Source organism: Natrix helvetica (genome assembly GCF_964273705.1).
Source record: "Natrix helvetica genome assembly, chromosome: 5".
In the NCBI taxonomy this organism is placed as follows: Eukaryota; Metazoa; Chordata; class Lepidosauria; order Squamata; family Natricidae; genus Natrix; species Natrix helvetica.
In genome coordinates, this window is record NC_138551.1 from 93066752 (window position 1) to 93082577 (window position 15826).

The window sequence follows — 15826 nt, forward strand, 5'->3', positions numbered from 1 at the left end:
TCATGACATTTTTTGGCCCTGTGTTTTTCAACCGTAGCATTTTAAGAGGTGTGGACATAGACTGCCTGGAGAATTCTGGGAGTTGAAGTCCACACAACTTAAAAGTTGCTAAGATTGAGAAAAGCTGATCTAGGCTAACTCTTCCATATACCAAAGCAAGTAGGAACTACAACTAAATCTTGTTAATCAGAAAGGATGCTATAAGCTCCTTCCACTACCAACATTGTATGGATGAATGACCTGGAAAGAGTGCAGAGAAGAGCAACCAAGATGATTAGGGGATTGGAGGCTAACACGAGGAACAGTTACAGGAATTGGCCATAGCTAGTCTAGTGAAGGGAAGGACCAGGGGAGATATGACAGCAGTCTTTCAATATTTGAGGGGCTGCCACAGAGAGGAGGGGCGTCAAGCTATTTTCCAAAGCACCTGAAGGCCAGAGAAGGAATAATGGATGGAAACTGACCAAGGAGAGATTCACCCTGGAAATGAGGAGGAATTTTCTGAAAGAGAGAACAATCAACCAATGGAACAGAAGTTGCTTTCAGAAGTTGTGGGAGCTTCATCACTGGAGGATTTCAAGAAGAGACTGGACTGCCATATGTCAGAAATGCTTGGGTGGGGCATTAGACTAGATGACCGACAAAGTCCCTTCCAACTCATGTGTACCGTGTTTCCCCAAAAATAAGACAGGGTCTTATTTTCTTTTGATCCACAAAATATGGCTTGGGCCTTATTAGGGGAGGGTTTATTGTTTTGGGGTTGCCGGGCGGCTGCTCTCTTGCGAGCAGGTTCCCAAAGAGCCGGGCACAGCCTCAGGGGTGAACGGCTGTGTTGTGCTGTTGCAGCAGCGCAACACAACAGCCATGAGGCTATCACACTCATAAGCAGCCACCCGGCAAACTCCCTTTCCAGCCGGGCACAGCACCATTCACTGACCTAGGGGTATCGCCAAGCCGCATGAGCTCCTGTTTGCCGCCACCCAGCTCCCGCGGCTTGGCACCTTCGAAATGTGAGTGAATGGCGCTCTGCATGGCTGGAGAGGGAGCTTGCACGAGCTGCTGTTCCACACTCGCTCATGCGCCTCCCAGCCTCATGATGCCCTGGCCCAGCTCTCCCTGCAGAGCCAGAGCACCTCCGCTGCTGCCGCCGCTGCCATCCCAGCATGGCTTTTTCGGCAGCTTCCAAACTGAGTCTTCGGGCAGTGGCCGCTCTGGGCGTATGCTCTATGGTTGTGAATCATGCAGTGGTGAACAGACACTTACGCAGCTTGGCAATACCCCTAGGTCAGTGAATGGCGCTGTGCCCCGCTGGAAAGGGGGTTTGCTGGGTGGCTGCTGTGCCCGGCTCTTTGGGAGCCCGCTCACAAGAGAGCAGCCTCCTGGCAACCCCCCTCTTCAACTGGGCACAGCACTGCTCACCAACCTAGCGGTATCCCGAAGGCACCAAGCAACGCAATCACCTGTGCTCCTTCCCGGTTCCCGCGGCTTGGCAACTTTGGGATACCGCTAGGTTGGTGAGCTGCACTCTGCCTGGCCGGAGGAGGGGGTGTTGCCCAGGGGGCTTATTTGCGGGGGAGGGCTTATATTTTTGCCCACCAGAAAAATGTGGCACGGCCTTATTATCAGGACATGTCGTATTTTCGGGGAAACACAGTATGTATGTATGTATGTATGTATGTATGTATGTATACACATATGGAAGTACAGTACGTATGAAGTTAAGCATTTCTCTAGCTGCAGTTGGTAGAGATTTTATATGGTCATAGTTGTCTTCTACCAGTAGATGGCACCAAAGGAACAAACGTAGTCTCATAAGTTTGAAAAGTGAATAAATACTGTTAGCTTATTTTTTGGCTGCCATTCCACAGGATCCAAATGAGAAGCCAGGTGTACTTTCTGTAAGAACCAAACTGTAATAAGAAATAGGGCTTTGGGGGAATGAGATAGTACAGCCTCATTTAGTGGAAGAAGCAGAAGTCTACCGATAGATCAGCTTCCTCCATCATGGACCTTCCATATCTTTAGGGGCTGCAGCTCACAGTTCGTATGACCAGCTCAATTCTTGCTGCTCTCAAAGGAAAGATGCCACTTGCTCCTTGGGAAACCTCACATTCAAAATGTCCTTATTTTGCCTACATGTTTCTGGGTGACCAAGCTGGTAGCCCAGCTAGACAACTATAGCTTAGTTCTAAAAGCTAGACAGGGTGCTTGGATATGGTCAGGATTTTGATGGGATACCGCCTTGACATGGCTAAATTAGGAAGGAAGCAAAAGAATGGCAGAAGTGGGCAATGACAAATCGTCGTGCTGGAGTCAAGAAATCTACATGGTTATATTACGGAAAGGAAAACTCATTTTGGAGATGATAGTTCTTTCCTCTGAAATGAGTGTGACTTGAATGAAAATGTCCATTTTTGTTTTTTACATTTGTTCTTAGATGAACGTAATCTCAGTTTTGCTATTGGGGATATGTTCAACGTATCATTTTCCGGAGTAAATGCCTTTTTTTCAATCTGCAGTTTCATGAGAGATTATAGAGCTCAATCCTTTGAGACCATGAGCAGAAGTAACTATGCCTAAATGTGCGGACCTTTGTGTGTTTTAATGTGCATGTGTGTATTTTAACGTAAACTGTGAGCAACAGTTTTAATTAGCACGGCTCTGCTTCAAAAGGCAGACTTTTCTGGGCCCGAGAAGCAGGATCAGCAGATAAAATAACTCACTTTAAAGTCGTGTTTCTTGAAGTGTCCTAGCAACGGTGTGTTTCGTGAATTATGAAAGGGTTTTTGGAGAAAAAATTCTTATTTCCTCAGGGACAAGCCTGAAATATAATCAGTGTTTCTTTAAAGGGCTAGTGATTTATCTCGCAATTGATGTTGCATTCACACCGTTGCAGTAGGCCAAAGAGTTCTTTTCAGAGAGCATATGGTTTCTATCTTTAACCACATTATCACATGTGGCTGGCGAATCCCAGTTTGGGGGCTGATATTGTCAAGCTAGGATCACCTGCCAATCATCCGTCAAATGTGGCTGAGATGAATCTGCTCTGTGATTTGCCTGTCCTGTTTTGCAAAAACAGAGAATTGTGGACAGGATTAAAATAGGGAGAGGAAAGAAATGGAAATGTGACATGAGTTTTTTCTTCTTCTCCAAATTCCAGAATTGCGCAAGCAGGTTGTGTACCGTGTGCAAAGTGTTGCTTCTGACACATTGACCGTTGGCTGAATCCATCCCCAGATGCTAAATATTAATAGATCGTTATTAAAGGAATGCATGGTTGCTGAAAGCATATTTAACCCCTAATCAATATTTTATCATACATACAGTGGTGGGATTCATTTTTTTTTACTACCGGTTCTGTGGGCATGGTGTGGCTTGATGGATGTGGCAAGGGAAGGGTAATGCAAAATCCCCATTCCCTCCCCACACCTGGGGGAAGGATACTGCAAAATCTCCATTCCCTTCCCACTCCTGGGGAAGGATACTATAAAATCCCCATTTCCTTCCCACTCCTGGGGAAGGATATTACAAAATCTTCATCCCCTCCCCACTCCAGGGAAAGGATACTGCAAAATCCCTATTCCCTCCCCACTCCAGGGGAAGGATACTGCAAAATCCCTATTCCCTCCCCACTCCAGGGGAAGGATACTGCAAAATCCCCATTCCCTCCCCACTCCAGGGGAAGGATACTGCAAAATCCCCATTCCCTTCCCACTCCAGGGGAAGGATACTGCAAAATCCCCATTCCCTCCCCACTCCAGTGGAAGGATACTGCAAAATCCCCATTCCCTCCCCACCCCACTAACCTGCTTTCCAGCTCCGTTCTGTGTAGGGCAACAGAAGAAGACCCAGCCGATCAGCTGGGACTCGGGAGGCAGCGAATAGATGGGAGCACAGCCATCCACTACCAGTTCTCCAGAACTGGTCAGAACTGGCTGAATACCACCTCTGCATATATGAGCCTCGGACACAAATATCACTTTGACCTTAAATCATTCTGTCCCCTCACTTGTCACTAATGTCCAATCTTCTTGAGATATCCTAAACAAGTCATCCTTCCTAAACAAGTCCTGCTTAAATACTTGGTTCTGAAAAACGAGACAGATTTGACTCTTAATTCTTAATTCTCAAATTACCAAGGACGAGATATCAAAATAGGGCACGGATGAGGCCAATCTTGGAATAGAGCATCCAGTTCTGGTCACCATGATACAAAAACGATGCCGAGACCCTAAAAACAGTACAGAGAAGAGCAACAAAGGCAATAAGAAGTCTGGTGGCCAAACCGTATGATGAACAGTTAAGGGAATTAGGTATGTCTAACCAGGAGTGAAATTCTCTGAAGTCTGCTACCAGTTCATGTCTGACCTCAGGGGGGGGGCATGGCCAGCTTAATGTCACTCATGTCGGGGGCGCTTGTGGTGGCCAGAGCACTCTGCCTGCGAAAACAGGCTCCCGAGCTCCGTTTTTGGATGCGATGCAGAAGTGATATTCTGCCAGTTTGCCCCGTTTCGGGCGAACTGGTAGTGGTGGCAGTGGGAGGCTCCACCCACTCACCCAGACGTCATCACGGACGCTCTGCATGTGCGCAGAAGGTTCTGCGCATGCGCGGAAGCACTAAGTAAGAGCGAAGCAAGCACATGTGCGCTCTCTCAGTTCTGAACCAGTAGTGAAGATTAGTGCATTTCTTGTCTGATGTGATGGCCTCCTGCAACCCTCCTGCAAGCCACAAATGACCCTCCCAAGCTCCATTTTCACTGACAGAAGCACTGCAGGCTAATCCTTTGCTGTTTTCAGGGCAGCCCCGCGGGCCAAATCTAAACACCTCTGTGTTTAACACCTCTGTGTTGGAGTTTTCCTTATGAAAGAGAACAACAGTTACAATTTATCTGGGATAGGGGGCTAGCATTTCTCCCTTTTTGACAGTTTGAGCTAAGGAGAGAGAGAGAGAGAGAGATGAGACCAGAAATAATTGTGCTGAGAGTTGCATCAACTTGCATCGTCCCAAACAAGATATTTTATTATAAACAAAACCACAGATTGTAACGAAGCACAATGTCCTTTCGTGGTGATATAGGTTTTGCAAATTTTACTGAGAACCTTTTGTCTTTCTTTGCAAGCAGGCCCCTGTCAAGGCAAGAGAAATTGTGCACCTGTTTGGCACATTTTTTCTTCTTCTTCTCTTCATCCACTAAAGTACAACGTGTCCCTGTTGCTGTCACACTTGTGTCGAGCAGATGAAAGATCTCTCTAAGTTGTGACTGGAGAGATTTGACTCCACAAGAACACGGCTGTCCTAAAACAATATCCATTCATCCTTTATTTTGCAAGGATTTGAAAGTAAAAAAAACAGTTATAACCCAGTTACTTCAGGCAAGTTTTAAAGGAAAGAGCAAAATGCATGATGATGATTCATTACACGGTCAGCCAGATGTTCAGACCAGATTTGGCATTTTTGTCTACCTATCAAGTCTTTACCAAGGACTTGGGATAGGCAAATCTGAATGTTTGATGGTGTTACAGATATTGTCGCAGGATGGAAGCAGTTCCAAGTAAAGCTGCCTTCTGCAACTGACTGATGGCAAATTTGTCAATGCCTCTGGTGTTCCAGTGATGCTCCAGTTGTTTTAGGACTGCACCCAAGGTGCCTCTTACTATTGGTAGTACCCTTGCTTGCCTTTGCCATAGTTGTTCTATTTCTATTTGTAGGCCTTTGTATTTTGTTATCTTCTCCAGTTCTTTCTCTTCTCTTCTGCTGTCTCCAGGCACTGCCACATCCACTATCCAGACTTGTTTTGTCTTTCTTATCGACAACTGTTAACAGGGTGTTATGTGTTAAGTGCCTGTCTGTCTGGATTCTGAAGTCCCAGAGCAATTGAAATTCTTCATTTTCTATGACTTTGTCTATTTTATGGTCCCACCAGTTCTTTCATACAGCCAAATGATATTTCTTGCAGATTTTCCAATGCATCATTGTTGCTACTTTGTCATGCCGCTGCTTGTAGTCAGTTTGTGTGATCTTGCAGCAGCTTACCAGAAGATCCAACTGTTTCTTCAGCTATTTTGCATTCCTGCCCTTTTTAGGCTTAGGTGAAGGCCAAAAGCTTTGAGAGAATCCCAGGGCTGGAAGGGATTTTGGAGGCTTTCTAGTCCAACCCCCTGCTCAAGGCAGGAAACCTTATGCCATCCCAGACAAATGGTTGTGCTATCTTTTCTTGAAAACCTCCAATGTTGGAGCATTCACAACTTCTGGACGCAAGTCACTGTCTGGAAATTTCTCCTTAGTTCTCGGTTGCTTCTCTCCTTGATTCGTTTCCATTCCTTACTTCTTGTCCTGCCTTCTTGTGCTTTGGAGAATAGGTTGACTCCCTCTCTTCTGTGTGGTAGCCCTTGAGATATTGAAACACTGCCATTATGCCTTCTCTTCTGTTTTGAAATCAACCACACCAATTCTTTTGAGAGGCAGGTTAACAGCGGTTGGAAGAAATATCCTTCTGGTCAGAGGTGGACTGCTGCCAGTTCGCGCCGGTTCAGGTGAACTAGTAGTTACGATTCTGAGCAATTCAGCAAACTGGCAAATCCTATCACTGGCTGGCCCTGCCCCCCATTCATTTTTCAGCTGGTTTTTTTGGCCTGTTTTGAGCCATTTTTCGGGCCAAAAACAGCCGAAAAACGGCCTGAAAAGAGCTAAAAAATGTCTAAAAATTGCTCAAGCAGGAGACCCTATACTATTTCAGATAAATCTCTTCTTAAAATGTTCGTTGATGAAGCACCCACAATTTCTGCAGGTGAGCCATTCCACTGGTTAATTGTTCTCACTATTTGGACGTTTCTCCTTAATTCCAGGTTGCTTCTCTCCTTGATCACTTTCCACCCATTGCTTCTTGTCCTGCCCTCAGGTGCTTTGGAGAATAGCTTGACTCCCTCTTCTGTGTGGTAGCCCTTGAGATATTGGAACACTGCTATCAGGTCACCCCTAGTCCTCCTTTTTGTTAGACTAGACACACCCAGTTCCTTCAACTATTCATCCTACACTTTGGCCTCCAGGCCTCTTATCTTCTTTGTTGCTCTTTCTTCTCTGCACTCTTTCTAAGGTCTCAGCATTTTTTTTTCTATTGTGGTGACCGAAGCTGGACAGATGAAGAGAAGAACAAAATATTTGGGCAAGAATAAAATGTTCCCAGGTTCAGAAACTGAAAAGTACATCTAGTGCTTCAAAAGTGAAGGAGGTAGAGTTGTTACCAAACTCATCGGGGACATATGGTCATGCCCAAGTGTGTATTTATTTATTGCAATAATATAAGGGCAATAGAAGATAGAATCTCGGACAGACTGACCTTTCTTTGATAATTGGTTTACATTTAAAGAAAAAAAGTGACTTAATAGTGGTGGTTGTATAATTAAGATTCCCAGGAAAACAAGCTTGTCTCCCATGCTTACATTTCAGTTGATGTATTGGGAGTTTTAGTTTGGAAATGGAGAGGACCTATTTCCCCCACCCCCACCTGGGGCATGGATTTATGTCTGAGCTCATTGCCATGCTTGCAGCATTTTCACAGCAATCCTCAACCATCTCTGAAGTGTAACAGAGAAGAGGTGGAATTCAGCAGGTTCTGACCAGTGGAACATCTTGCCTCCAGAAGTTGTGAATGCCCCAACACTGGAAGTCTTTAAGAAGATGTTGGATAGCCATCTGTCTGAAACGGTATAGGGTTTCCTGCCTAGGCAGGGGGTTGGACTAGAAGACCTCCAAGGTCCCTTCCAACTCTGCTATTGTGTTGTATTGTGTATTACTAACCAAAGAGAGAAGCAACCTGGAACTAAGGAGAAACTTCCTAACAGTGAGGACAATTAACCAGTGGAACAGCTTGCCTTCAGAAATCATGGGTGCTCTATCATTGGAGGTTTTAAAGAAAAGACTGGACAATCACTTGTCTGAAATAGTATAGTGGAGATGGCGAACCTGTGGTACGTGGAGCCATTTGTCAGGGCACGCCAGGCATTGCCCTGTCAGCTCCAGCGTGCATGCGCGTGCTGGCCAGATGACTTTGGCCTTCTTTTGAGGCCATTTTTTGCCCTCTGGAAAACGGCCCTATGGGCAAACCGGAACTTCAAGAACGGACTTCTGCTTTGCTCATAGGGCTGAGTAATGTAAATAGCTGATATGCAGGATGTGTTTTCATGATTGCAAATTGAACATAATTAATTAAAGACCCATTTTGAGTCCAGTCACTAGTAAGAGTTCACATTTGCATCTACACAGTGAAAATCCAACAATCAAATTGTGATATTTTGCCATGTCTTTGCATCTGATTAAAGACAGAAAAGACGATTTTCATAAAAAGTCTGAAAGGCCCACTGTGAAGAATTTTATGACTTCTGGAAAATGAAACCACTCAGATTCAAGAGGAGTTGAATTTCAGCTGCACAGCATCAACAGATGTAACTGGCCCTTTTCACAGGTCACTCACATACTGTATAAACTAAACGTATGTAACTAGAAGAAAGTCAGAAGCCTTTCTAGAAATTTCTTTATATGCTTAGAACAGGGACGTGCGGTCAGGGGAGGCAGGGGAGGCAGAGCCTCACCTCTCTTCATGAAATAATAGTATATAATATTATATACTATATATATATATATATATAATATTATAATATTATATACATCCGTCCGGGCACGCCCGGGAGCTGAGGAGGCAGAAATGTTGTCGGCGCTGCCGGATGACGAAGGCACGAAAGTGACAGTCGCTTTCATGCCTTTGTCATCCGGCAGCGCTGACAACATTTCTGCCTCCGCCCTCCGCAGCTCCCGGGCGCGCCCGGACGGAGGTAGCCAGAATGGTGCCGAGGCAGTCCGGCGGGCAAGCGAGCGAGGCAGCCTGATCCTCGCTCGCTCGCCTGCCAGACTGCTTCAGCGCCATTCTGGCTACCTCCGTCCGGGCGCGCCCGGGAGCTGCGGAGGGCGGAGGCAGAAATGTCGGCACTGCCGGATGACAAAGGCACGAAAGAGCAGCCGCCTGAATGGGAAAGCAATGAAAGGGGCTGCGCTTTCACCCCACTCAAGCCTTGCTGCCTGCATGGGAAGCCGCTGGATGGGAAATGGGAATGGGAAGCGCAGCTGCCTGAATGGGAAAGCAACGAAAGGGGCAGCGAGGGTGGGCGGTGGCTGCAGGAAGCAAGGCTTGAGCGGGGTGAAAGCGCAGCCCCTTTCGTTGCTTTCCCATTCACCCCGCTCAAGCCTTGCCCGAGGGAGCTGGGGATCGGGCTTTGGGTTGGTGGGAGACCTTGAAGGAGTGGGTGGGGGAAGGGACTGGCACTGGTGGAGGAAGCAATGCTACGCGGATCAGTGCACTCCGCGGTCCCCTTAATGTTCACTCAGGAAGGCGGAGAATGGGACCACGTGTGCTGGAGGCTGAGGCTGCCTCAGCCTCCTGCACACGTGGTCCCATTCCCCACCTTCCTGATGACGTCACCAGCCTCCCCAGCCATAACCCTCACCGCACTTCACTGGCTTAGAAGGCTATCCTTTTAAAACTCATCACAAACAATTGCAAAATCTCTTCCATGTAATAATAATTCTATTGTCACCAACATATTGAATGAGTTCGGCCAATATCAAAATAATTATGGCTCACAGTATACTTAGCCACCATAGTATATGATTACATAACAAATTATGTAGTTTATAATTCAGTTTGCCACGAACCCAACAGTAGTTTGATTCATCGCTAGTGCAATGTATGAATACAGGCCTAAGGCAAGAATTAATACTGATTATGGCTTGGGCTGAAGAGACCAGAAAGTGGCTGACTTGGGGCTGATAACACTCAAATTGGCCTTTCACAAAGGTTGTTATTTGAATGGCGATACCCGGGCCGGGCATTTAAACTCCCAGAAGGAAGAGGGGATAGAAAAGCAATAATTAATTGATATGAATTAGGGCACTGACCCAACTGGATTAAAAGGCACTCGAGCATCATGCAAAGTTACAGGTTAAATTTATGCAGCAAAGTAAGCAAAGTACGAGCACACCTCCTTTGAGGCTCAGCAGGCTGCAGCCCCAGATCCTCACTTCCCTAGTTTGAAGTTAAAACCCGCTGCCTGGCCCAAGAACCTCAAAGAGGGAAGCTGGCACAACCCCCTTGCCACCACGACGGTTCCTCTTCCCTCTCGGTTGTCGGGGCAGCCTTAAGGGAAAGCAATGAAGATGCTGAACAGTTCATCATATGTTTTTGCCTCCAGGTCTTTAATCATCTTAGTTGCTCTTCTTTGCACTTTAAAAGTCCACATATCTTCAAATTGCCAAGCTAGAGAAACACCAATCTGTTGCCTTCTGAATATATTGATCAACAACGTATTCAATATATTGGTCAACAATATGCTCCATATGTTGGTCAACAATATACTCATACACTATATTGCCAAAAGTATTCGCTCACCCATCCAAATAACCAGAATCCGGTGTTCCAATCACTTCCATGGCCACAGGTGTATAAAATCAAGTACCTAGGCATGCAGACTGTTTGTACAAACATTTGTGAAAGAATGGGTCGCTCTCAGGAGCTCCGTGAATTCCAGCGTGGAACTGTGGTAGGATGCCACCTGTGCAACAAATCCAGTTGTGAAATTTCCTCGTTCCTAAATATTCCACAGTCAACTGTCAGCTGTATTATAAGAATATGGAAGTGTTTGGGAACGACAGCAATTCAGCCACGAAGTGGTAGGCCACGTAAACTCGTCCAACGTCAGTGTGTGACCTCACAAATGAGCTTCTGGAAGAATGGTCAAAAATTCCCATAAACACACTCCTGAACTTTGTGGACAGCCTTCCCAGAAGAGCTGAAGCTGCTGTAGCTGCAAAGGGTGGACCGACGTCATATTGAACTCTACGGATTAGGAATGGGATGTCACTTACAGTAAGTTCATATGCGAGTAAAGGCAGGTGAGCGAATACTTTTTGCACTACAGTGTAACTCTTTGAGAGGCCCACAGTGCATGTGGGCCTCTAAAAGAGTTATGAGTATATTGTTGACCAATATCTTTGTCCCACAACTTCACCAACCTGGGACCAAAGAGTAATAAGTGCAACGGACAGATTAAAAATGACAAAATCTTAATTCAAGTGAGTTAATACATTCTACTTTCAATCTCACTGCCCTTCCCCACTGATAATCTTCTTCAGAAAGGAGCATCATCATAACTTGTCGAAAGAAAGAAAGAAAGAAAGAAAGAAAGAAAGAAAGAAAGAAAGAAAGAAAGAAGAAAGAGATGAAAGAAAGAAAGAAAGAAAGAAAGAAAGAAAGAAAGAAAGAAAGAAAGAAAGAAAGAAAGAAAGAAAGAAAGATCCACTTTTCTGGCCATAAAGCCAACTCGGTGTGCGCACCTATATATTGCTATTGTGTCACACTTAGTCCATGTTGTTATGGGACATATTGTAACGCTAGGGTATCTCTAAGAGTTCTCTGCATATTCCTGGGGTCCTGATCTTGCATTAGCCAAGATTACAGAAAGTAGAGATGAGAGAGCTAGGTATGTTTAGCCTATCGAACAGAAGGATTAGGGGAGACATGACAACTGTCTTCCCGTACTTGAGGTGACAGAGAAGAGGGGATTGATGTGTTCTCTAAAGCACAAAAGGGAAGGACAAGAAGTAATCAATGGAAGCTTCACAGAGATCCAACTTAGAACTAAGGAGAGATTTCCTGACAGTGAGAACAATTAATCAATGGAACAGGTTGCCTCCTGGAGTTGAGGGTACTCCATCACTGGAGGATGTGAAAAATAGACTGGATATTCATCTGACTGGGATGATATAAGGTCTCCTGCCTTGAGCAGAGGGCTGGATTAGAAGGTCCAAGTTTCCTTCCAGATTCTTTCCAGCCCTGTGATTCTAGGTTCTAGGTTCCTGATTCATTTCACAATCTCTTGAATCTCATAAGCTCTTTGCAAAAGATCCCTTGGAACTTATCCTGGCAATCAACTGTGCAGAGAAGGAAAAGCCAAGTCAGAATGGGAAATTGAGTATTGAAAGGAGAAGAGGGGGGGGGGGGAGTATGTGAGAGAGGGAATAGACAGGGTTGCTTTTGCACTTTTAGGCTACACAAGTCCTACTGGTATTTGGCTCCCAATTGCTACAAGAGAAGAGAACTCTGTTTAAAGAATGGTTGTCCATCCTCTGGCCAGGAGGCAAAGGTTTCAAGCAGGGGTGTCAAACTCAAGGCCTCCTGGGTGCTTAAATCTGGCCCGTGGGGGCAGCCTGGAAATATCAAAGGACCAGCCTGCGGTGCCTCTGGCGGCTCAAAGGGTGACGGGTGGCTCCTGTGTGCCTCGTTTTCAACCTCCATGGCCTCTTGCAGCACTCTGCCGGCCAAAAATGGACTGAAAATGGGGCCAGAAATGGACCATGCATGGCCCGTTTTTGGCCCATTTTCGGCCAGCACAGTGCTGCAGGAGGCCATGGAGGGCAAAAGCACACAGGAGGGCTTGTGCAGACCCCCTATGCCCCATTTTGGCTGGCAGGGTGCCGCAGGAGGCAGCCATCCCATCTCCCCCCCCGCCATCTCCCTCCCAGCCTGCGGAGGAAAATTACAATGCTGATCCGACCCTCGAAGAAATCCAGTTTGACACCCCTGGTTTAGAGTTACAATATGTGTGTGGATGTGTGCACATGTTTTAATCATCTTTGACCCTGAAAAAAAAGATGGTTCACAGCATCTTTTCCTGTAACGTCTCCAAGGATTATGCAATTGTGAGATGGCAATTGTGCTGTGGAAAATATTCTTCATGCATGCTTACTTAGCTGGGGGAAGGCAGAGCAGTGCCAAACAAGATGCTTTCTTGAAGTGGATTGCCAACTTCACTTCTGGTGTAAACAGTTCAATACAAAACAGGATGATATAATAACTGTTAGAATTTCTGCAGAAAGATGAGAGAATAATTACCTTCAGCCTGCACCTCTCTTCCCTGGAAGCCTCAAAAATCAACTGCTAATAGCTGTTGTGGCCCACCAGTGGAGCTGGCAACAGATTCGGACAGTGAGGAGGTTGGGAAGGAACATGGGCCAGTCTTGGAGTCTGGCGAAGGCTCTGATGAGGGCTCTGTGTCGGAGGCAGAGAGGGGGCCAGGGCCGTATGCCAGTTATCAGCTGCCTTCAGAGTCAGACATCAGTGAGGGGTGAAAGAAAGTAATAAAAATGGTGTGCATATGTTGAGTTAACCCAATGGTACCTACAGTACAGTAATAAACAATGGAATCCGTTAAGCTGTTGATTTAAGATTGGAGAAGTCCAGCTTCAAACAAAGCCTAAGCCAGTAATGGTTAACTGAACCGAGCATGCATGCATATGTCAGAGTGCCAGAGCCTGGGAGAGAGCAGCTGGCTGGTGTGGATGCGCACAGGGAGCAGCTGCTCTTCCAGGTTCCATTGCATTCATGCGCGCTGGACAGCAGCTAGTCTGGTATGTATGCTCACCTGTCAGCTGCTCTCTTCTGGGTTCCGGCATGCACATGCACACCAGCCAGCTGGTCTTTGTGCGAAGACCAGCTGGCCGGCACACATGCGCAGGCTGGAACCCAGAAGAGAGCAACAGCTGGGTGGCATGCATGCACGCAATGGAACCTGGGAGAGCAGCTGGAGACGGAGCGCGTGCCCATAGAGAGGGCTCTGTGTGCCACCTCTAGCATGCATGTGCCATAGGTTCCCCATTATGGCCTTAAGCCATAAAAATTGTCTAGATAACTTTGGTCTGGTCACTCTCATCTCAACCTCAGGAACTTCGTTTTATCACCCAAATACAGAAGAAGAGCAATTAAGAGGATCAAAGGCCTGGAGACTAAAACATACGAAGAATGGTTGCAGGATTGGGGTTTGGCTAGTCTAGAGAAAAGAAGGACTGGGGGTGGGGGTTTATGATATCAATACAATACAATACAATACAATACAATAGTAGAGTTGGAAGGGACCTTGGAGGTCTTCTAGTCCAACCCCCTGCCTAGGCAGGAAACCCTATACCGTTTCAGACAAATAGCTATCCAACATCTTCTTAAAGACTTCCAGTGTTGGGGCATTCACAACTTCTGGAGGCAAGCTGTTCCACTGATTAATTGTTCTCACTGTCAGGAAATTTCTCCTCAGTTCTAAGTTGCTTCTCTCCTTGATTAGTTTCCACCCATTGCTTCTTGTTCTGTCCTCAGGTGCTTTGGAGAATAGTTTGATATCAGTCTTCAAGTATTTCAGGGGCTGCCACCCCTCAAATACTCAGCACCAAGGACCCCTCATTTCCAAGCGGAAATGCAAACATTCTCTCCTTTTAGTAAACCTAAGTGTTTGACCCAGAAACTCGACATTTGTCCCAATCTTCATTGCCTATGTCCCGAAAGGATCATTGTTTACATAACAGTTTCAATCTAACTGCTACAAGCACAATGTGTTTGCTGCCACACACAAAAAAACCCTGGTTGACAATCATACGGAGCCAGTTTTGAAAGCACCCTAAATGAGTATAGGGCTGTTTGTTGCATCCCAGTGATTGGGATTCCCTGAACAGGATTACTATAATTTATTTTCACCACTGCCAGGGATAAAAAAATAATTTCGTTTCCTGGGGATAACCCGAAATACAACACAGCCCTCATATCTCTGGACCTTTCTGGAGGAGGTGGGGAACCCCGTTGAGGATGGAAATAAAAAAATCTGAGCCCGACAGATTTCCTGTCGACTTAACAGGATTTGGAGACAGGCAGTCTGGACACTTTTCGAAAAGAGATAAAGAGAACAAAAGACTCAACCCTTCTCACCGAAACGGGGGGGGGGGGGGGGGAATCTTATTTGACAAGAATATATTTATCTTCATACTTCGAGTGCCTGCACTTAATTTCTCTGGCACGCAGGGAGCACCATATCGTGAGGAAATCCAGCGAGGTCAGTACTGTGAACGCATAACAAAGTTCAAAGGTTGAGCCCATGATGGCGAACCTATGCCGGAAGTGCAACTCTCCGGGCACGCAAGCCGTTACCTGTTGCTCTTTTGAGTTCTGGCGCACCAGCCAGCTGATCTTCATGTGTGCCGGAGGGATGGAAAATGGAAGAGCGACCGGCCGGGGCTCATGCACACGCGGGCCACCTGGTCTTCTGGTTTCCGCCATGCATGCATGCACAAAGGCCAGCAGGCCGGCTCGCATGTGCACGCTGGAAACTGGAAGATTATCTTCCGGGAGCACGCATGCACACTGGACAACTGCTCTTTCGGTTTCTGGCATGTGAGCACATTCCCGTTTCGGCATTTGGTGCCAAAAAGGTTCACCAACACTGGGTTAATTTCATTGAGGGCCCCATCAGGGCTGTGGTTGACCTTGTGACTGGGTGGGCATGGCCGACTGGGTGGAATGGCCAGTTTGATGCCACTCCCCAAACTGTTGGCCTGATCTTTCCTCTTCGCATTGGGTAGACCAGGACATCGCTGATCGGATCTGACCACATTGCAGGCTGGATGCGGCCCACGGGCCTTGAGTTTGACACCCCTGCTCTAGGGATATACGTATAGACATTATATATCCATACATTTATTTTGACCATTCATGCTTGCCCACAGTTGTTATCCTACAGTTAGGATAACCCGGGGGTGAGTGGGTGGCAGTGTCCTAGCTGAATGTGTCATTCTTGGTTCAGAATGAGATGAGTTCCTTTCTCATCCAAATGATGCTAAGACTATAAATTTGCAGAAATCTCTGTATATTCCCTTTTGTTGCCATATGTTGGGGGGGGGGGGGTTATTTTTGATTTCAAGACAGTTGCTGGCTCCAGATAACTTTTAGAATGAATGAGCTGG